Below are 17,114 nucleotides of genomic sequence, written 5' to 3' on the forward strand. Positions count from 1 at the left end.
GGAAAGTGGCTTGTGATCTATTTCATTGATTGTACCCTATGTTAAAAGCAATACCTGGGTCTCACGACAAGGGATGTACGCACACATATTAGGGAACATTTGGGGTACATTAATAACAAACAATATTGTCCTGCCCTTTCACAACATTTCATTAATGAACATCATCGAAATGTGGACACATTCAGCTGGAAAGCGATAGAGGTGGTGCATACACCATTTAGAGGTGGTAATAGACTGACACTTTTAGGCCGCCAGGAGGTGTATTGGATACACAAATTGCAGACATTAGTACCCAAGGGATTTAACTCATAATTCAACATAATCAACTATTGGGAATGATCAATGTTTCATTCAATGTAAAAAAATAATATAACTCCCTATAACAACTGTATAAGTGATTAAGTACACTCTTAGAATTATATTATCAGTAAATAGATTATTTATTAAAGAGACATTATCCTGACATTTGATATGCGTTTTATATATATATATATATATATATATATATATATATATATATATATATATATACTGTGTGTGTATATATATATATATATAATATATATACAGGGAGTGCAGAATTATTAGGCAAATGAGTATTTTGACCACATCATCCTCTTTATGCATGTTGTCTTACTCCAAGCTGTATAGGCTCGAAAGCCTACTACCAATTAAGCATATTAGGTGATGTGCATCTCTGTAATGAGAAGGGGTGTGGTCTAATGACATCAACACCCTATATCAGGTGTGCATAATTATTAGGCAACTTCCTTTCCTTTGGCAAAATGGGTCAAAAGAAGGACTTGACAGGCTCAGAAAAGTCAAAAATAGTGAGATATCTTGCAGAGGGATGCAGCACTCTTAAAATTGCAAAGCTTCTGAAGCGTGATCATCGAACAATCAAGCGTTTCATTCAAAATAGTCAACAGGGTCGCAAGAAGCGTGTGGAAAAACCAAGGCGCAAAATAACTGCCCATGAACTGAGAAAAGTCAAGCGTGCAGCTGCCAATTGCCACTTGCCACCAGTTTGGCCATATTTTAGAGCTGCAACATCACTGGAGTGCCCAAAAGCACAAGGTGTGCAATACTCAGAGACATGGCCAAGGTAAGAAAGGCTGAAAGACGACCACCACTGAACAAGACACACAAGCTGAAACGTCAAGACTGGGTCAAGAAATATCTCAAGACTGATTTTTCTAAGGTTTTATGGACTGATGAAATGAGAGTGAGTCTTGATGGGCCAGATGGATGGGCCCGTGGCTGGATTGGTAAAGGGCAGAGAGCTCCAGTCTGACTCAGACGCCAGCAAGGTGGAGGTGGAGTACTGGTTTGGGCTGGTATCATCAAAGATGAGCTTGTGGGGCCTTTTCGGGTTGAGGATGGAGTCAAGCTCAACTCCCAGTCCTACTGTCAGTTTCTGGAAGACACCTTCTTCAAGCAGTGGTACAGGAAGAAGTCTGCATCCTTCAAGAAAAACATGATTTTCATGCAGGACAATGCTCCATCACACGCGTCCAAGTACTTCACAGCGTGGCTGGCAAGAAAGGGTATAAAAGAAGAAAATCTAATGACATGGCCTCCTTGTTCACCTGATCTGAACCCCATTGAGAACCTGTGGTCCATCATCAAATGTGAGATTTACAAGGAGGGAAAACAGTACACCTCTCTGAACAGTGTCTGGGAGGCTGTGGTTGCTGCTGCATGCAATGTTGATGGTGAACAGATCAAAACACTGACAGAATCCATGGATGGCAGGCTTTTGAGTGTCCTTGCAAAGAAAGGTGGCTATATTGGTCACTGATTTGTTTTTGTTTTGTTTTTGAATGTCAGAAATGTATATTTGTGAATGTTGAGATGTTATATTGGTTTCACTGGTAAAAATAAATAATTGAAATGGGTATATATTTGTTTTTTGTTAAGTTGCCTAATAATTATGCACAGTAATAGTCACCTGCACACACAGATATCCCCCTAAAATAGCTATAACTAAAAACAAACTAAAAACTACTTCCAAAACTATTCAGCTTTGATATTAATGAGTTTTTTGGGTTCATTGAGAACATGGTTGTTGTTCAATAATAAAATTAATCCTCAAAAATACAACTTGCCTAATAATTCTGCACTCCCTGTATATATATATATATATATATATATATATATAGATTATACTCATCATACTGATGCTATTTCAGATGAATATTGTATAACCTGATTGTCCTGTTTAAATAACCATATTTAATAATGAATTACTAGTTTATAACTGAGCATTATGTTTTATTATACTGTTTATGTATAATTAATGTTAAATCTTTCTAAACATGTTTTAATTTATTTTAGTTGTAGGGGATAACTTCCCCTTTAAAAGCACACCTCCAATCCTGAAGGTCAGATCTATGATTACAGCCAACAGCGAAACACGTAATATCGTACTTTTAATGCTTTGCTGATGCTGACAGCACTACTTTACTTTTAATGTATACTTAATAAATGGATTTTGTATTTACCGGGAGCTTTATATCCTTGTTTATCAGTTTTCAGGGTGTTGCTATATTTCTTGGCCAGGATGATATATTGGTTCAAGCATTGTTTATCTCCTGCAGACTGTTGTTGTTTCTTAAAAAATGTGGTTGGGGGTCATTTTTCCAAACAGTCTTCTGGTTCCTCAGATAAAGGTTTCTTTTCTGGGTGTTCTAATGTATTCTGTTTTTATGAGACTTTCTTTGTCAGAGCTTAGACGTTTGTAGCTGGGGTTTGCCTGTTATAACCTTCAGTCTCTATTTTTCCTTTAGTTGCTCTTTGCATAGAGGTGTCAGGTCTCATGTTTGTGGGCTGGATTGTTATTCCGTCTAATTTTGTTTTTATGAGTCTTCTTTGCTTTTTATCTTTTAGCAATTATACAGAGTTCTGACATATCTGTTTCTGTCTTAGTGGCTGAACTATTAGATATTTATGCAGAGGGCTTCTTTTGTTCATATTTCTTGATCTGGGGGTCTGATAAAGGCATAGGGAGTATGGTCTCCTCGGGAGGCAAGGCTATTAATATTTTAAAGTCCATGCATTTTTCAGAGCCTTCCAGGGTTGTCCTCTTTTGAAGATAATCTTTCTCCAACATAGGTGTGTCCGGTCCACGGCGTCATCCTTACTTGTGGGATATTCTCTTCCCCAACAGGAAATGGCAAAGAGCCCAGCAAAGCTGGTCACATGATCCCTCCTAGGCTCCGCCTACCCCAGTCATTCTCTTTGCCGTTGCACCGGCAACATCTCCACGGAGATGGTTAAGAGTTTTTTGGTGTTTAAATGTAGTTTTTATTCTTCAATCAAGTGTTTGTTATTTTAAAATAGTGCTGGTATGTACTATTTACTCTGAAACAGAAAAGAGATGAAGATTTCTGTTTGTAAGAGGAAGATGATTTTAGCAAACGTTACTAAAATCGATTGCTGTTTCCACACAGGACTGTTGAGATGAAGTAACTTCAGTTGGGGGAAGCAGTTGGCAGACTTTTCTGCCTGAGGTATGACTGGCCACATTTCTAACAAGACTTTGTAATGCTGGAAGGCTGTCATTTCCCCTATGGGGACCGGTAAGCCATTTTCTTAGATTAAGTAAAAGAATAAAGGGCTTTATAAGGGCTTAAAAAACTGGTAGACATTTTTCTGGGCTAAAACGATTACTTTGCTAAGCATATTTGGCAGATTATAACTCTTTATAGTTATTATAATCTTGGGGATTGTTGTTAAAAAACGGCAGGCACTGTATGGACACCTTTTTCAGATGGGGGCCTTTTCTAGTCATAGGCAGAGCCTCATTTTCGCGCCACTAATGCGCAGTTGTTTTTGGAAAGCAAGGCATGCAGATGCATGTGTGAGGAGCTAAGAACCACTGAAAAAGCTTATAGAAGGCGTCATTTGGTATCGTATTCCCCTCTGGGCTTGGTTGGGTCTCAGCAAAGCAGATACCTGGGACTGTATAGGGGTTAAATGTAAAAACGGCTCCGGTTCCGTTATTTTAAGGGTTAAAGCTTTCAAATTTGGTGTGCAATACTTTTAAGGTTTTAAGACACTGTGGTGAAATTTTGGTGAATTTTGAACAATTCCTTCATGCTTTTTCGCATATTCAGTAATAAAGTGTGTTCTGTTTAAAATTTAAAGTGACAGTAACGGTTTTATTTTAAAACGTTTTTTGTGCTTTGTTGACAAGTTTAAGCCTGTTTAACATGTCTGAACCATCAGATAAGCGATGTTCTATATGTATGAAAGCCAAGGTTTCTCCCCATTTAAATATATGTGATAATTGTGACATAGTGTCCAAACAAAGTAGGGACAATGATGCCACAGATAATAATATTGCCCAAGATGATTCCTCAAATGAGGGGAGTAAGCATGGTACTGCATCATCCCCTTCTGTGTCTACACCAGTTTTGCCCACACAAGAGGCCCCTAGTACATCTAGTGCGCCAATACTTATTACCATGCAACAATTAACGGCTGTTATGGATAATTCTATTGCAAACATTTTATCTAAAATGCCTACTTATCAGAGAAAGCGCGATTGCTCTGTTTTAAACACTGAAGAGCAAGAGGACGCTGATGATAACGGTTCTGACATACCCTCACACCAATCTGAAGGGGCCAGGAGGGAGGTTTTGTCTGAGGGAGAAATTTCAGATTCAGGAAAAATTTCTCAACAAGCTGAAGCTGATGTTGTAACATTTAAATTTAAATTAGAACATCTCCGCGCACTGCTTAAGGAGGTATTATCTACTCTGGATGATTGTGACAATTTGGTCATTCCAGAGAAATTATGTAAGATGGACAAGTTCCTAGAGGTTCCGGTGCCCCCCGATGCTTTTCCTATACCCAAGCGGGTGGCGGACATAGTAAATAAGGAGTTGGAAAGGCCCGGCATACCTTTTGTTCCTCCCCCTATATTTAAGAAATTATTTCCTATAGTCGACCCCAGAAAGGACTTATGGCAGACAGTCCCCAAGGTCGAGGGGGCGGTCTCTACTCTAAACAAACGCACTACTATTCCCATAGAAGATAGTTGTGCTTTCAAAGATCCTATGGATAAAAAATTAGAGGGTTTGCTTAAAAAGATGTTTGTTCAGCAAGGTTACCTTCTACAACCAATTTCATGCATTGTTCCTGTCACTACGGCAGCGTGTTTCTGGTTCGAAGAACTAGAAAAGTCGCTTAATAAAGAATCTTCGTATGAGGAGGTTATGGACAGAGTTCAAGCACTTAAATTGGCTAACTCTTTTATTTTAGATGCCGCTTTGCAATTAGCTAGATTAGCGGCGAAAAATTCAGGGTTTGCTATCGTGGCGCGCAGAGCGCTTTGGCTAAAGTCTTGGTCAGCGGATGTGTCTTCCAAGACAAAATTGCTTAACATCCCTTTCAAGGGTAAAACACTGTTTGGTCCTGATTTGAAAGAGATTATTTCAAGCATCACCGAGGGAAAGGGCCACGCCCTTCCTCAGGATAGGTCTTTTAAGGCTAAAAATAAGCCTAATTTTCGTCCCTTTCGCAGAAACGGACCAGCCTCTAATTCTACATCCTCTAAGCAAGAGGGTAATACTTCTCAACCCAAACCAGCCTGGAGACCGATGCAAGGCTGGAACAAGGGTAAGCAGGCCAAGAAGCCTGCCACTGCTACCAAAACAGCATGAAGGGATGGCCCCCGATCCGGGACCGGATCTGGTGGGGGGCAGACTTTCTCTCTTTGCTCAGGCCTGGGCAAGAGATGTTCAGGATCCTTGGGCACTAGAAATAGTTTCTCAGGGTTATCTCCTGGAATTCAAGGAACTACCCCCAAGGGGAAGGTTCCACAGGTCTCAATTATCTTCAAACCAAATAAAAAGACAGGCATTCTTACATTGTGTAGAAGACCTGTTAAAGATGGGAGTAATTCATCCAGTTCCAATAGGAGAACAAGGGATGGGGTTTTACTCCAACCTGTTCATAGTTCCCAAAAAAGAGGGAACATTCAGACCAATTTTAGATCTCAAGATCCTAAACAAATTTCTTAGGGTTCCATCGTTCAAAATGGAAACCATTCGAACGATCCTTCCTACCATCCAGGAAGGTCAATTTATGACCACGGTGGATTTAAAGGATGCGTACCTACATATTCCCATCCACAAGGAACATCATCAGTTCCTAAGGTTCGCTTTTCTGGACAAGCATTACCAGTTTGTGGCACTTCCATTCGGATTAGCCACTGCTCCGAGAATTTTCACAAAGGTACTAGGGTCCCTTCTAGCGGTTCTAAGACCAAGGGGCATTGCAGTAGTACCGTACTTGGACGACATCCTGATTCAAGCGTCATCTCTGTCAAAAGCAAAGGCTCATACGGACATCGTCCTAGCCTTTCTCAGATCTCACGGATGGAAAGTGAACATAGAAAAAAGTTCTCTGTCCCCGTCAACAAGAGTTCCCTTCTTGGGAACAATAATAGACTCCTTAGAAATGAGGATTTTTCTGACAGAGGTCAGAAAATCAAAACTTCTAAGCTCTTGTCAAGTACTTCATTCTGTTCTTCGTCCTTCCATAGCGCAGTGCATGGAAGTAATAGGATTGATAGTTGCAGCAATGGACATAGTTCCTTTTGCACGAATTCATCTAAGACCATTACAACTGTGCATGCTCAGACAGTGGAATGGGGATTATACAGACTTGTCTCCGACGATTCAAGTAGATCAAAGGACCAGAGATTCACTCCGTTGGTGGCTGATCCTGGACAACCTGTCACAGGGAATGAGCTTCCGCAGACCAGAGTGGGTCATTGTCACGACCGACGCCAGTCTGGTGGGCTGGGGCGCGGTCTGGGAACCCCTGAAAGCTCAGGGTCTATGGTCTCGGGAAGAATCTCTTCTCCCGATAAACATTCTGGAACTGAGAGCGATATTCAATGCTCTCAAAGCTTGGCCTCATCTAGCAAAGGCCAAATTCATAAGGTTTCAATCAGACAACATGACGACAGTTGCATATATCAACCATCAGGGGGGAACAAGGAGTTCCCTGGCGATGGAGGAAGTGACCAAGATAATTCAATGGGCGGAGGATCACTCCTGCCACTTGTCTGCACATCCCAGGAGTGGAAAATTGGGAAGCGGATTTTCTGAGTCGTCAGACATTCCATCCGGGGGAGTGGGAACTCCATCCGGAAATCTTTGCCCAAATAACTCGATTATGGGGCATTCCAGACATGGATCTGATGGCCTCTCGTCAGAACTTCAAGGTTCCTTGTTACGGGTCCAGATCCAGGGATCCCAAGGTGACTCTAGTAGATGCACTAGTAGCACCTTGGACCTTCAACCTAGCTTATGTATTCCCACCGTTTCCTCTCATTCCCAGGCTGGTAGCCAGGATCAATCAGGAGAGGGCTTTGGTGATCTTGATAGCTCCTGCGTGGCCACGCAGGACTTGGTATGCAGACCTGGTGAATATGTCATCGGCTCCACCATGGAAGCAACCTTTGAGACAGGACCTTCTTGTTCAAGGTCCATTCGAACATCCGAATCTGGTTTCCCTCCAACTGACTGCTTGGAGATTGAACGCTTGATTTTATCAAAGCGTGGGTTTTCAGATTCTGTAATAGATACTCTGATTCAGGCTAGAAAGCCTGTAACTAGAAAAATTTACCATAAGATATGGAAAAAATATATCTGTTGGTGTGAATCTAAAGGATTCCCATGGAACAAGATAAAAATTCCTAAGATTCTATCCTTTCTACAAGAAGGTTTGGAGAAAGGATTATCTGCAAGTTCTCTGAAGGGACAGATCTCTGCGTTATCTGTTTTACTTCACAAAAGGCTGGCAGCTGTGCCAGACGTTCAAGCGTTTGTTCAGGCTCTGGTTAGAATCAAGCCTGTTTACAGACCTTTGACTCCTCCCTGGAGTCTTAATCTAGTTCTTTCAGTTCTTCAAGGGGTTCCGTTTGAACCCTTACATTCCGTAGATATTAAGTTATTATCTTGGAAAGTTTTGTTTTTGGTTGCTATTTCTTCTGTTAGAAGAGTTTCTGAGTTATCTGCTCTGCAGTGTTCTCCGCCCTATCTGGTGTTCCATGCAGATAAGGTGGTTTTGCGTACTAAGCCTGGTTTTCTTCCGAAAGTGGTTTCCAACAAAAATATTAACCAGGAGATAGTTGTACCTTCTTTGTGTCCGAATCCAGTTTCAAAGAAGGAACGTTTGTTACACAATTTGGACGTAGTCCGTGCTCTAAAATTCTATTTAGAGGCCACTAAAGATTTCAGACAAACATCTTCTTTGTTTGTTGTTTATTCTGGTAAAAGGAGAGGTCAAAAAGCAACTTCTACCTCTCTTTCTTTTTGGCTTAAAAGCATTATCCGATTGGCTTATGAGACTGCCGGACGGCAGCCTCCTGAAAGAATCACAGCTCATTCCACTAGGGCTGTGGCTTCCACATGGGCCTTTAAGAACGAGGCTTCTGTTGACCAGATATGTAAGGCAGCGACTTGGTCTTCACTGCACACTTTTGCCAAATTTTACAAATTTGATACTTTTGCTTCTTCGGAGGCTATTTTTGGGAGAAAGGTTTTGCAAGCCGTGGTGCCTTCCATTTAGGTGACCTGATTTGCTCCCTCCCTTCATCCGTGTCCTAAAGCTTTGGTATTGGTTCCCACAAGTAAGGATGACGCCGTGGACCGGACACACCTATGTTGGAGAAAACAGAATTTATGTTTACCTGATAAATTACTTTCTCCAACGGTGTGTCCGGTCCACGGCCCGCCCTGGTTTTTTTAATCAGGTCTGTTGAATTATTTTTTCTAACTACAGTCACCACGGTATCATATGGTTTCTCCTATGCATATTTCCTCCTGTACGTCGGTCGAATGACTGGGGTAGGCGGAGCCTAGGAGGGATCATGTGACCAGCTTTGCTGGGCTCTTTGCCATTTCCTGTTGGGGAAGAGAATATCCCACAAGTAAGGATGACGCCGTGGACCGGACACACCGTTGGAGAAAGTAATTTATCAGGTAAACATAAATTCTGTTTTTCTTTGTTTTCAGATTTGACTATATTACATATGTAGCTTATGTCAATCATCAGAGGGGAACTTGCAGTTCCCTACTTATGAGGATAGTAATTTCAATTCTTTCCTGGGCAGGAATGTATTTCTGCTGTTCTTATTCTAGGACTGAATTACTGGGTAGCAGTTTGTTTCAGTCTTTATTTGGTTATGTTCTATTAGACTGTAGTTATTTTGGGTCACTCAGATATATTTCTGATAGATTCTTTGTTCAATCTTATTTTTCCCAGGTACTGTGTAGTTCCAGGGATCTTTTGAACTGTGTTTGTGGGTGCTCTGGTAGTTCAGTGGTTATATTGGTTAGCTAATATTTTGTTCTAACTTTGTTTTTTCCCCCAGAGTGATTGTCAGGATTTAGCAGGAAGAGCTTTGAAGGCTTATTTATCAACTATGTTGCATTCACCGGCGTCAATATGCTCACCAGACATCGCTGCCGCGGACCTGAATACGTTCTCCTTATTTATTAAAAAAAGGGATCAAAAACATGCGCGTCAAGTACGGTGCGAAGAGCATCAGACTGGTGTTAACTAACAGTCATCGATGTCGCAGTTATTCCCAACTTTATACCATTTCATTACTGTCCATGAACAAGCATATTTCTCTAAAGCTGATCTTTTATTTTTCAACTGTTAATGTCCAAGAAATATATTGATTTATACCTCATCAAACAATATCTCATAGAAAGTTATTGCTATATTGGTTTGTTATATGATACTTTCACAGAAATTAATGTGTATTTGTATTTCTAGGAGTCATATTTTGTATTTATTTTTTAAATTATTATTATTGCTAGAATTTGTACATATATCCTTGCACATACTTGTGTGTGTGTGTGTGTGTATATATATATATATATATATATATATATATAGTGGGGCAAAAAAGTATTTAGTCAGCCACCAGTTGTGCAAGTTCTCCCATTTAAGAAGATGAGAGAGGCCTGTAATTTTCATCATAGGTATACCTCAACTATGAGAGACAAAATGTGGAAACAAATCTAGACAATCACATTGTCTGATTTGGAAAGAATTTATTTGCAAATTATGGTGGAAAATAAGTATTTGGTCACCTACAAACAAGCAAGATTTCTGGCTCTCACAGACCTGTTCTTCTTTAAGAGGCTCCTCTGTCCTCCACTCATTACCTGTATTAATGGCACCTGTTTGAACTTGTTATCAGTATAAAAGACACCTGTCCACAACCTCAAACAGTCACACTCCAAACTCCACTATGGTGAAGACCAAAGAGCTATCGAAGGACACCAGAAACAAAATTGTAGACCTGCACCAAGCTGGGAAGACTGAATCTGCAATAGGCAAGCAGCTTGGTGTGAAGAAATCAACTGTGGGAGCAATAATTAGAAAATGGAAGACATACAAGACCACTGATAATCTCCCTCGATCTGGGGCTCCACGCAAGATCTCACCCTGTGGGGTCAAAATGATCACAAGAACGGTGAGCAAACATCCCAGAAACACACAGGGGACATAGTGAATGACCTGCAGAGAGCTGGGACCAATGTAACAAAGGCTACCATCAGTAACACACTACGCCGCCAGGGACTCAGATCCTGCAATGCCAGACGTGTCCCCCTGCTTAAGCCAGTACATGTCAGGGCCCGTCTGAAGTATGCTAGAGAGCATTTGGATGATCCAGAAGCGGATTGGGAGAATGTCATATGGTCAGATGAAACCAAAGTAGAACTGTTTGGTAGAAACACAACTTGTCATGTTTGGAGGAGAGAGAATGCTGAGTTGCGACCAAAGAACACCATACCTACTGTGAGGCATGGGGGTGGCAACATCATGCTTTGGGCTGTTTCTCTGCAAAGGGAACATGACGACTGATCTGTGTACATGAAAGAATGAATGGGGCCATGTATCGTGAGATTTTGAGTGCAAACCTCCTTCCATCAGCAAGGGCATTGAAGATGAAACGTGGCTTGGTCTTTCAGCATGACAATGATCCCAAACACACCGCCAGGTCAACGAAGGAGTGGCTTCGTAAGAAGCATTTCAAGGTCCTGGAGTGGCCTAGCCAGTCTTCAGATCTCAACCCCATAGAAAACCTTTGGAGGGAGTTGAAAGTCTGTGTTGCCCAGTGACAGCCCTAAAACATCACTGCTCTAGAGGAGATCTGCATGCAGGAATGGGCAAACATACCAGCAACAGTGTGTGACAACCTTGTGAAGACTTACAGAAAACGTTTGACCTCTGTCATTGCCAACAAAGGATATATAACAAAGTATTGAGATGAACTTTTGATATTGACCAAATACTTATTTTCCACCATAATTTGCAAATAAATTCTTTCCAAATCAGACAATGTGATTGTCTGGATTTGTTTCCACATTTTGTCTCTCATAGTTGAGGTATACCTATGATGAAAATTACAGCCCTCTCTCATCTTCTTAAGTGGGAGAACTTGCACAATTGGTGGCTGACTAAATACTTTTTTGCCCCACTGTATGTATATGTATATGTATATATATATATATATATATATATATAATGTGTGTGTTATGTCAGAAATCTTTTGCAAACATATTTACATGTCCCTTTTTTCGTTGTCTGTATTATCTCTGTGTTTATTTATTCCACTATATGTATATAATGTAAATATATTATTATTCTGAGCAGGAATTATTGCGAATATAACATGTAATCAGAGTATCATATGTATTTATTTGCAATCAATGGATATTTTAAAGGGATAGGAAAGTGAAAATTTAAGTTGCATGATTCAGATAGAGCATGTAATTTTAAAGAACTTTAAAATTCACTTCTATTTTCAAATCTGCTTTGTTCTTTTTGTATCCCTTGTTGGAAAAGAATACACACATATCCTACACTAGCGGGAGCTAGCTGCTAATTGGTGCCCGCACACATTTGTCTCTTGTGATTGGTTAAATATATGTGTTCAGCTAACTGCCAGTAGTGCAATGCTGTTCCTTCAGCAAAGGATAGCAAGAGCATGAAGCAAATTTGATGATAGAAGTAAATTGCAAAGTTATTTAAAATTGTATGTTCTATCCAAATCATGAAAGAATATTTTGGGGTTTCCTGTCCCTTTAAGAGCTGGTCTAGTTGACTCTCTGCACCTGTTGATTGCAATCTATTTTTAAAATCCACCCCTACACATGGGCTGGCATATAAGATGACATTTCTTACTGAAAAAGAAATTCAAGAGAAGAAAGAAATACACTGAAAAAACATAATTTATGTAAGAACTTACCTGATAAATTAATTTCTTTCATATTGGCAAGAGTCCATGAGCTAGCGACGTATGGGATATACAATCCTACCAGGAGTGGCAAAGTTTCCCAAACCTCAAAATGCCTATAAATACACCCCTCACCACACCCACAATTCAGTTTAACGAATAGCCAAGAAGTGGGGTGATAAAGAAAGGAGTAAAAAGCATCAACAAAGGAATTTGGAAATAATTGTGCTTTATACAAAAAAAATCATAACCACCATAAAAAGGGTGGGCCTCATGGACTCTTGCCAATATGAAAGAAATGAATTTATCAGGTAAGTTCTTACATAAATTATGTTTTCTTTCATGTAATTGGCAAGAGTCCATGAGTTAGTGACGTATGGGATAGCAGTACCCAAGATGTGGAACTCCACGCAAGAGTCACTAGAGAGGGAAGGAAAAGATAAAAACAGCCATTTCACTAAAAAAATTAATCCACAACCCAAATATAAGTTTATTCTTAAAAAAAATAAAAATAAAAACTTAAATCATAAGCAGAAGAATCAAACTGAAACAGCTGCCTGAAGAACTTTCCTACCAAAAACTGCTTCCGAAGAAGCAAATGCATCAAAATGGTAGAATTTAGTAAATGTATGCAAAAAAGACCAAGTTGCTGCTTTGCAAATCTGATCAACTGAAGCTTCATTCTTAAAACCCAAGAAGTGGAAACTGATCTAGTAGAATGAACTGTAATTCTCTGAGGCAGGGCCTGACCTGACTCCAAATAAGCTTGATGAATCAAAAGCTTTAACCATGTTGCCAAAGAAACTGCAGAAGCCTTCTGACCTTTCCCGGAACCAGAAAAGATAACAAATAGACTAGAAGTCTTCCTGAAATCTTTAGTGGCTTCAACATAATATTTCAGAACTCTCACCACATCCAAAGAATGTAAAGATCTCTCCAAAGAATTCTTAGGATTAGGACACAAAGAAGGGACAACAATTTCTCTATTAATGTTGTTAGAATTCACAACCTTAGTTAAGAATTTAAATGAAGTCCGCAAAACTGCCTTATCCTGATGAAAAATCAGAAAAGGAGAATCACAAGAAAGAGCAGATAATTCAGAAACTAGCAGAAGAGATGGCCAAAAAAAACAGCACTTTCCAAGAAAGAGGTTTAATGTCCAAAGAATTCATAGGCTCAAATGGAGGAGCCTTTAAAGCCTTCAAAACCAAATTAAGACTCCAAGGAGGAGAGACTGATTTAATGACAGGCTTGATACGAACCAAAGCCTGTACAAAACAGTGAATATCAGGAAGTTTAGCAATTTTTCTGTGAATAAGACAGAAAGAGCAGAGATTTGTCCTTTCAAGGAACTTGCAGACAAACCTTTATCTAAACCATCCTGAAGAAACTGTAAAATTCTAGGAATTCTAAAAGAATGCCAAGAGAATTTATGAGAGGAACACCATGAAATGTAAGTCTTCCAAACTCGATAATAAATCTTTCTAGAAACAGATTTATGATCCTGCAACATAGTATTAATCACAGAGTCAGAAAAACCTCTATGACTAAGCACTAAGCGTTCAATTTCCATACCTTCAAATTTAATGATTTGAGATCCTGATGGAAAAACGGACCTTGAGATAGAAGGTCCGGCCGTAATGGAAGTGGCCAAGGTTGGCAACTGGGCATCCGAACAAGATCCGCATAACAAAACTTGTAAGGCCATGCTGGAGCCACCAGCAGCACAAACGACTGCTCCATGATGATTTTGGAGATCACTCTTGGAAGAAGAACTAGAGGCGGGAAAATATAAGCAGGTTGATAACACCAAGGAAGTGTCAACGTATCCACTGCTTCCGCCTGAGGATCCCTGGACCTGGACAGGTACCTGGGAAGTTTCTTGTTTAGATGAGATGCCATTAAATCTATTTCTGGAAGCCCCCACATCTGAACAATTTGAGAAAACACATCTGGGTAAAGAGATCATTCTCCCGGATGTAAAGTCTGACGACTGAGATAATCCGCTTCCCAATTGTCTATACCTGGGATATGAACTGCAGAAATTAGATAAGAGCTGGATTCCACCCAAACAAGTATGCAAGATACTTCCTTCATAGTTTGAGGACTGTGAGTCCCACCCTGATGATTGACATATACCACACTAGTGATATTGTCTGTCTGAAAACAAATGAACGGTTCTCTCTTCAACAAAGGCCAAAACTGAAGAGCCCTGAGAATTGCACGGAGTTCCAAAATATTGATTGGTAATCTCGCCTCTTGAGATTTCCAAACCCCTTGTGCTGTCAGAGATCCCCAAACAGCTCCCCAACCTGAAAGACTTGCATCTGTTGTGATCACAGTCCAGGTTGGATGAACGAAAGAGGCCCCTAGAATTATACGATGGTGATCTAACCACCCAGTCAGAGAAAGTCGAACATTGGAATTTAAGGATATTAATTGTGATATCCTTGTATAATGCCTGCACCATTGGTTCAGCATACAAAGCTGGAGAGGTCTTATATGAAAATGAGCAAAGGGGATCGCGTCCGATGCTGCAGTCATGAGACCTAAAACTTCCATGCACATAGCTACTGAAGGGAATGACTGAGACTGAAGGTTCCGACAGGCTGCAACCAATTTCAAATGTCTCTTGTCTGTTAGAGACAAAGTCATGGGCACTGAATATATCTGGAAGCCTAAAAAGGTTACCTTTGTCTGAGGAATCAAAGAACTTTTTGGTAAATTGATCCTCCAACCATGTCTTTGAAGAAACAACACTAGTTGATTCATGTGATATTCTGCAGAACGTAAAGACTGAGCGAGTACCAAGATATTGTCCAAATAAGGAAATACCGCAATACCCCGCTCTCTGATTACAGAGAGTAGGGCACCGAGAACCTTTGAAAAGATTCTTGGAGCTGTCACAAGGCCAAAAGGAAGAGCAACAAATTGGTAATGCTTGTCTAGAAAAGAGAATCTCAGGAACTGAAAGTGATCAGGATGAATCTAAATATGAAGATATGCATCCTTTAAGTCTATTGTGGACATATAATGCCCTTGCTGAACCAAAGGCAGAATAATCCTTATAATCACCATCTTGAAAGTTGGTACTCTTACATATTGGTACTCTTACATATCGATTCAAAATCTTTAGATCCAAAACTGGTCTGAATGAATATTCTTTCTTTGGGACAATGAATAGATTTGAATAAAACCCAGACCCTGTTCCTGAAACGGAACTGGCATGATTACCCCTGATAACTCCAGGTCTGAAACACACTTCATGAAAGCCTGAGCCTCTACTGGGTTTACTGGGTGAGAGAAAAAATCTTCTCACAGGCGGTCTTACTCTTAATCCTATTCTGTATTCCTGAGAGACAATACTCTGAATCCAATTATTTTGGACCGAATTGATCCAAACATCTTTGAAAAATTTTAATCTGCCCCCTACCAGCTGAGCTGGAATGAGGGCGGCACCTTCATGCAGACTTGGGGGCTGGCTTTGATCTCTTAAAATGCTTGGATTTACTCCAATTTGAGGAAGGCTTCCAATTGGAAACAGATTCCTTTGGGGAAGGATTAGATTTCTGTTCCTTATTATGTCAAAAGGAACGAAACGGTTAGAAGCTTTAGATTTACCCTTAGGTTTTTTTATCCTGAGACAAAAAAACTCCCCCCCAGTGACGGTTGAAATTATTGAATCCAACTGAGAACCAAATCATTTATTACCTTGGAAAGAACGATATAGCAATTTCAGCATTCCAAGATGCTAAAGAAATATATCTAACATCAATTTTGATGATATAAAAAATGGCATCACAAATGAAATTATTAGCATGTTGAATCAACTTAACAATGCTAGACAAATCATGATCTGATACTTGTTGCGCTAAAGTCTGCAACCAAAAAGTTGAAGCAGCTGCAACATCAGCCAAAGAAATTGCAGGCCTAAGAAGATGACCTGAATATAAATAAGCCTTCCTTAGATAAGATGCAAGTTTCCTATCTAAAGGATCTTTAAAAGAAGTACTATCTTCCGTAGGAATAGTAGTACGTTTAGCAAGAGTAGAGATAGCCCCATCAACTTTGGGGATCTTTTCCCAAAACTCCAATCTAACTGCTGGCAAAGGATAAAATGTTTTAAACCTTGAAGAAGGAATGAAATAAATACCAGGTCTATTCCATTCTTTAGAAATCATATCAGAAATAGCATCAGGAACTGGAAAAACCTCTGGAATAACCACAGGAGGTTTATAAACAGAATTTAAACATTTACTAGTTTTAATATCAAGAGGACTAGTTTCCTCCATATCCAATGTAATCAACACTTCATTTAATAAAGAACGAATATACTCCATTTCGAATAAATAAGAGGATTTGTCAGTGTCAATATCTGAGGCAGGATATTCTGAATCAGATAGATCTTCATCAAAGAAAGATAAATCAGTATGTTGCCGGTCATTTGAAATTTCATCAACTTTATGAGAAGTTTTAAAAGACCTTTTACGTTTATTAGAAGGCGGAATGGCAGACAAAGCCTTCTGAATAGAATCAGAAATAAATTATTTTAAATTTACAGGTATATCTTGTGCATTAGATGTTGAGGGAACAGCAACAGGTAATGAACTACTACTGATGGATACATTTTCTGCATGTAAAAATTTATCATGACAACTATTATAAACCACAGTTGGAGGTATAATCTCCACAAGTTTACAACAAATGTACTTAGCTTTGGTAGAACTGTTATCATGCAGCAGGGATCCAACAGTGAATTCTGAGACAGGATCAGATTGAGACATCTTGCAAATGTAAGTGAAAAAAACAACATATAAAGCAAAATTATCAATTTCCT

The sequence above is a fragment of the Bombina bombina genome, chromosome 4 (assembly GCF_027579735.1).
Source record: "Bombina bombina isolate aBomBom1 chromosome 4, aBomBom1.pri, whole genome shotgun sequence".
Classification (NCBI taxonomy): domain Eukaryota; kingdom Metazoa; phylum Chordata; class Amphibia; order Anura; family Bombinatoridae; genus Bombina; species Bombina bombina.